General features: G+C 37.8%; 1 non-coding gene and 1 pseudogene across 1 annotated transcript; one reads left to right on the top strand and one right to left on the bottom strand.

Annotated features, from left to right (window-relative positions):
- Nucleotides 1-233: 233 nt before the first annotated feature.
- LOC147790187 (uncharacterized) lies at nt 234-5,077 on the bottom strand (annotated as a pseudogene).
- Nucleotides 5,078-5,093: 16 nt separating this feature from the next.
- On the top strand, nt 5,094-5,198 carry LOC111784633 (small nucleolar RNA R71). The gene has a single exon (XR_002813567.2). It is a non-coding gene; the product is annotated as a small nucleolar RNA R71 (small nucleolar RNA).
- The last annotated feature ends 1,376 nt before the right edge of the window (nt 5,199-6,574 follow it).

Raw genomic sequence — 6,574 nt, 5'->3', positions numbered from 1 at the left:
TCATCTACAAAAAAAAAAAAAAAGCTACTTTCTTGGGGCATGCGAGTCATTCATGATAAAAATGTAAAATAATATCTAAAAAACTATCATTCTAAGATAAGTGAAGATAACTATTTAAAAATAATTAAAAATGCATAAATAAAAGGAGAAGAAAAACTAACCTGGCTTCCCGGGAGTTTGTTACTTGTTACCGTTTCTTGTCAGCTCCCGTTTGCTCCAAAATGTTTTATTTTTCAGCTTTTTAAGCTTAAAGAGGCAATGCCTCTTTTTAATTCTCCACCCAAAAATGGCTTCAGTCTCTGTCCATTCATTGTGAAAGGTCTCCTTTCGTCTCCATGTTTTATCGTTATTGCCCAGTAGGGAGTGACTTCTTCAACTATAAACGGACCATACCATCTTGATTTTAATTTTCTAGGGAATAACTTCAGCCTTGAGTTGAATAGCAACACTCTTTGTCCTTTGTAGAATTCTTTGGGCCTAATTTTGTTGTCATGCCACACATTTGTTTTTTCTTTGTACATCTTAGCATTTTCGTAGGCTAGGTACCTGAATTCTTCCAATTCATTTAGTTGCATTCGCCTCAAGTCTCCATCTGTTGTATAGTCAAAATTTAACTTCTTTAATGCCCAAAATGCTTTATGTTCCAATTCAAGGGGTAGATGACTTGCCTTCCCAAAAACTAGCTTGTAAGGAGACATTCCTAAAGGAGTTTTGAAGACGGTCCTGTGTACCCATATCGCATCATCAAATTTCACCGACCAATCTTTCCTGTTGGGTTGTACCACCTTTTCCAAAATACTTTTAATTTCTATGTTGGAGACCTCTGCTTGCCCATTGGTTTGTGGGTGATAAGGTGTCGCTACTCTATGTTTTACATTGTATCTCTCTAAAAGACTTCATCAATCTGTTCACAAAGTGCGTTCCCTCATCGCTGATTAATGCTCTTGGTACACCAAACCTAGTGAATATGTTTCTTTTTAAAAACTTGAGTATCGTCTTCCCATCGTTGGATGGACAAGCTATTGCTTCCACCCACTTGGACACATAGTCGACAGCCACTAGAATATATAAGTTCCCATAAGATGGTGGAAAAGGTCCCATAAAGTCAATGCCCCATACATCAAAAAATTCTACTTCTAGAATTGAATTAAGGGGTAGCTCATTTTTTTTACTGATATTTCCCGTCCTTTGACATTGATCACAACACTTGCAAAATTCTTTTGCATCTTTGAAAATTGTTGGCCAATAGAAACTCAATTGAAATACCTTGGCTGCTGTCCTTTGCCCTCCAAAATGACCTCCATATGAAGATGCATGACATTGTTCAAGAATTGTTGGTATTTCACTGTCTGAAATGCATCTTTTCATTATGCCATCTCCACATTGTTTAAAAAGAAAAGGTTCATCCCAAATGTAACTTTTGGATTCATGGAAAACCTCTTCCTTTGTTGATAATTTTTCTCTTCGGGTATGATGGCACAAGCCAAAAAATTTGCTATGTCTGCATACCATGGAGTTGCTGTCATTATGCTACTACTGTTTATCCCAAACAGCTGTTCATCCGGAAATGCATCATCAATTTCTTTGCTATTGACTTTTTCTTCCATGTTCTCCATTCTAGATAAGTGATCCACTACATGGTTATTAGCTCCTTTCGTGTCCACGATTTCTATCTCGAACTCTTGTAATAGTAGAATCCATCTAATTAATCTTGGCTTGGCATTCGGTTTCATCATTAGGTGCTTGATTGCTGCATGGTCAGTGTACACTTTCACCTTCGCTCCAAATAAATAAGCTCTAAACTTTTCAACAGCGAATACTACGGCCAACAATTCTTTTTCAATGGTTGTATTCACTTGAGCCTAATTCAACGTTTTGCTGGCATAATAGATAGGATGAAGTACCTTCCCCTTTTTCTGTCCTAACATTGCCCCCACAGCATGGCCACTAGCATCACACATCAACTCAAATGGTGAATTCCAATCGGGTATTGACATTATAGGAGCTGTGGTCAGTGCTGTCTTTAATGCTTGGAAGGCAGTCATGCATTGTTTGTCAAAAACGAATTTTCTATTTGACTCCAACAAACTACACAATGGTTTTGCAATCTTGGAGAAATCTTTAATAAACCTCCTATAAAACCCTGCATGGCCCAAAAAGCTTCTTATACCTTTAACTGACGTAGGTGGATTCAATCTTTCAATAGCTTCTATCTTGGCTCTATCAACTTCTATTCCTCTTCTTGAGATCTTGTGGCCTAACACTATTCCCTTATTGACCATAAAATGACATTTTTTCCATTTCAGTACAAGATTTTTCTCTTCACATCTTTGTAGAACCTTCCCTAAATTGCACAAACAAGTCTCAAAAGATTCTCCATAAACCGAAAAATCATCCATGAATATCTCCATAAATGTTTCTACCATATCTGTAAAAATGGTCATCATGCAACGTTGAAATGTCGCTGGAGCATTACATAGTCCAAAGGGCATTCGTCTAAAGGCAAAAATTCCATATGGGCATGTGAATGTAGTTTTCTCTTGATCTTCTGGACTGATTGTAATTTGATTGTATCCCGAATAACCATCCAAGAAGTAATAATGTGACTTTCCAGCAAGCCTATCAAGCATTTGATCAATGAATGGTAAGGGAAAATGATCCTTACGTTTCGCTTTGTTTAGCCTTCTATAATCCATGCAAATTCTCCATCCATTCACTATTCTAGTGGAGATCAACTCATTGTTCTCATTTGCCATTACTGTTATCCCTCCTTTCTTCGGAACACATTGAATAGAACTGACTCAGCTGCTGTTTGCAATTGAATAAATTATTCCAGCATCTAGCCATTTGAGAATCTCCTTTCTAACAACCTCCTACATCATGGGATTTAATCGTCTTTGTTGCTCAATGGACTTAACTTTTCCTTCCTTCAATTGTATTTTGTGCATGCATAGTGAAGGGCTAATTCCTTTTATATCCGCCAATGTCCAACCTCTCGCCCCCTTGTGCTTCTTCAATGTTTCTAGGAGCATATCCTCTTGAGTCGAGGATAGTGTCGCTGAGATGATGATGGGTAGTGTCTTCTTGTAACCTACATAAGCATACTTAAGGTTAGGTGGTAGTGGTTTCAAGTCCAGCTGCGGCGCTTCCTCAATAGATGGTCTCATCGGTGAACTCTTTCTTCCCTCACATTCTAGTGACTCAAAAGTTCCGCTGAATTCACCTAAAACTGCTAACTGTTCTATTCTATCATTCCAGCTGCTGTCTTCTTCCTGCCCGCTTTCCCCATCATCCCATTCCTCGGTCGCTGGTTATTCTGTCAATTCATACACTGCTGAGCATTCTTCTGTCACTGCTGGATATTTCATGTTATCATTGATGTTAAATTCAACTTTTTGGTCACCCATTCTTAACGTGATGGTTTCTTTGTAGACATCGACTAATGTTCTTCCGGTCTTTAAAAATGGCCTCCCCAAAAGAATTGGAACATCATGATCGGCTTCATAATCTAAAATGATAAAATCTGTAAGAAATATGAATTTGTCAACTTGAATTAAGATGTCCTCAATCTTTTCTTCAGGATAAGTGAAAGATCGATCTGCTAGTTGAAGAGTGACTGTAGTTGGTCTAGCTTCACCAATACCTAACTTTTTTGTAAATAGACAGCGGCATTAGATTAATGCTTGATCCCAAATCATATAATGCTCGACCTAGCTTCTTCCCTCCTATTGATATTGGAATTGTCAATGAACCGGGGTCTTTCTCCTTTAGCGGGATCTTGTTTTTCAATATTGCACTACACTCTTCATTCAATGATACCACCTTGAATTCTTCAAACTTTCTTCTATTGGTGAGCACATCCTTCAAGAATTTCACATAATTTGGCATTTGCTTCAAAGCTTCAATTAATGGTATATTTATGTGAATTTCCTTAAATATGTCCATGAACTTCTCAAAGTGAGCTTCTTCCTTCTTTCTTTTTATTCTTTGAGGAAAAGGAGGTGTTGGTGTGTATATTCTACTTTCTTGTCCACTGCTGACTGATGTTTGTGTTTTAGGAGGCTTCACAATTTCTGCATAATTTCTGCTGTGTTCTTTCTATACAGCAGCTTCTGCATCATTTTTGTTGTGCTCTTCTTGCACAACGACTTTCTCCTTTCTCTGCTGTGTATCAGCAGTTTCTTGAGAGCGACTATCACCGTGTTCTTTAATTTTTTTCTCCTCTACTGGGTATTTCTTTCCCACTTCTCAACTCTATTGCTTGACATTGTTCCCTTCCCTCTCTTTTTGGCATTTCGGTGTCTGCTGGCAGCTTACCAAGAGGTCTATTTCGTAACTCATTTGCTAATTGACCTACTTGAACTTCCAAATTTCGCAATGATGCTTGTTGACTTTGTATCACAGCATCATTTTTAGCCATATATTTCTTTATTAGGTTCTCAAGCGATGTTCCCGGTATGTGTTGAGCTTGGCTAGTTCCTTCCCCTTGGGTGGTGGCTTGTTGAGAACCATATGTCAATTGATTTTGTAATCCAAAACCCGGAGGGTAATTTGCTTTAGGGGACATTTGTTGGTTGTACGAGCCTTGTCCCTTCCATGAGAAATTTGGATGATTTCTCCACCCCGGATTATAAGTATTTGAGAAGGGGTTATTTTTCGGGTTGCCTTGACTAACTTGATTCCCGACATAGAAAATTGAGGCCGGATTGCTTGGACATTGATCAAAGGTGTGTTCCTCTCCACAATATACACAAGATTCGGATGCTGTCTGGTTAATTACAGCATCTGTATGGACTGGTGCTTTGATCATGGAGTCTTGCCCCAACGCTAGATTTTGTAAAATATTAGTTACCAAAGCTAGTTGAGCATTGATAGAGGACAAAGCATCAACTTCAAGTACTTCTCGAGTCTTCCTTCCTGGGTTGCTTCTCACATCGGCCCATTGACAATTGTTAGATGCTATTCTCTCTAAAATCTCACATGCTTCATTGTATGTCTTTGACAAAATAGCTCCATTGGCGGAAGCATCAACTACTTGTTTAGTAGCAATATTTAATCTAGTGTAGAAAGTCTCCATTTGTATACAATGAGGTAGTCCATGGTGAGGACACTTTCTAAGCATCTCCTTAAATCTCTCCCAAGCTTCACTTAGTGTCTCATCTTCAAACTGTTGAAAAGCAACAATCTCATTTCTGAATCGTGCATTTCTCGTGGGTGGGAATTACTTGATCCAAAAATTTCTCTGCTAGACTATTCCACGAATCAATTATTCCTAGTGCTAAGGTATTCAGCCATGATTTAGCACCATCCCTCAATGAATATGGGAATAAGCTCAGTCTAATCACATCTTTATCCACTCCTTGAAATCGAAATGAGTCACTAACTCCCAAAAATGACTTTAGGTGTAGGTGAGGATCTTCCGACGGTAGTCCATGAAATTGCCCAATGGTTTGCAGCATTTGAAACATCACAGGTTTTAGCTCAAACGTGGTTGCTTGTATTTCGGGTCTAATGATGCACGGATTTAGCTCTTCCACAGCTGGGTGTGCATATGCTCGGATCGCTCTTTCTCTGTCATCTGCTAAATGAATGGCATTGGCAGTAATTCTCTCTTGATTAGCCATCATCACTGGATTTTCAAACTCCCGATTTAGTTGGGCTATTTGCTGTATATTTTGTTCTGTCATTTTCTTTTTCTCCTTAAACCTTCGTTTAAATGTTCTCTCTATTTCAGGATCAAAAATAAATTCCAAACCCGTAAGTGGGTTCATACACAGAATTCTGCAGTAGTAAACTCAATTCTTCAGCAGTGAATATAGCAGTAGGAAAACTCAGCTTACTATGACTTCTTGTTGGCTCCAGCTCACAAAAATCTACAACAAGTAAAATAATCAAATTAGGTTCCCCGGCAACGGCGCCAAAAACTTGATCGCTTGTGGATGTATATAATAAAATGATGTAAAATTCACAAGAATAAGTGCAAGTATACACTATCACAAGTAGCAAGTAATAAGTAAATTATCGATTCCACAGGGAACCTATCTTTTTGGTTAATTTTATCGCTGAAAATTAAGTGAGTTTTTTTGGTAACATTCAAATGGGTGTTGGAGATTTTAACTATTTAAACAAAACTAAAACAGAGTGCCACTGCTGTCGAAAAACAGAAAATGATGAGAAAATCAACTATAATGAGGAAGGTTCGGCTAAGAGAGATTAAATATAGATAAGTTGTTGAGTTTTGTGGTAGATTTTAGTTCCTTTTAATAGATTCTCAAGCCCACTTCCGAGAGTCATGAATGGTGATTATTTCCATAATCGTTATAATTTCTATTACCAAGGCTCTAGGAGAAGAATTATTCCTAACCCTTCTATTATCCTTCAAGTCTCCTTGCTATGGTACTAGAGTATTAAAGAGGATTTCATTGCTCCCTCTCTTCTCCCGAATAAGAGAACAACTATGTATGTAAAGTAGCTAATAAAACATACATGTAAATCATTAACAACGTTGGAAAGAGAAAAATAAAATTTAACAAATGTGAAATAGAAGTTTTAGTCCTAAAAAGTATACGTAGTT

The sequence above is a fragment of the Cucurbita pepo genome, chromosome 11, assembly GCF_057944985.1.
Source record: "Cucurbita pepo subsp. pepo isolate OVF chromosome 11, ASM5794498v1, whole genome shotgun sequence".
Lineage (NCBI taxonomy): Eukaryota > Viridiplantae > Streptophyta > Magnoliopsida > Cucurbitales > Cucurbitaceae > Cucurbita > Cucurbita pepo.
Note: the sequence above shows the minus strand (reverse complement) of the source record. Positions and strands in the feature narration are given on the sequence as shown.